Below are 279 nucleotides of genomic sequence, written 5' to 3' on the forward strand. Positions count from 1 at the left end.
CACTCCGTCCCTATTATTTGGCTTTCCCCCCACATTGAGAGGTGTACAGACATGAATAAGCTTTTACAGATAAGTGTTACAACTTACTATGCTCACATTTGCACTACGCTGAAGAAATGTTGTCAAAAAGACTTCATGGGCATATTGGCAATATTCATTCATTGGCAACATTCTGAATTAGGGTTCACAGTACTTGTACAGGTGTAGCCACTGCATACCCCCAACCTTAATAAATATCCCAGCCTCCTCCTTTCCAATCCCCAGTGTTTTGCTGTGTTT

This window comes from Pseudophryne corroboree, chromosome 8 (genome assembly GCF_028390025.1).
Source record: "Pseudophryne corroboree isolate aPseCor3 chromosome 8, aPseCor3.hap2, whole genome shotgun sequence".
Classification (NCBI taxonomy): domain Eukaryota; kingdom Metazoa; phylum Chordata; class Amphibia; order Anura; family Myobatrachidae; genus Pseudophryne; species Pseudophryne corroboree.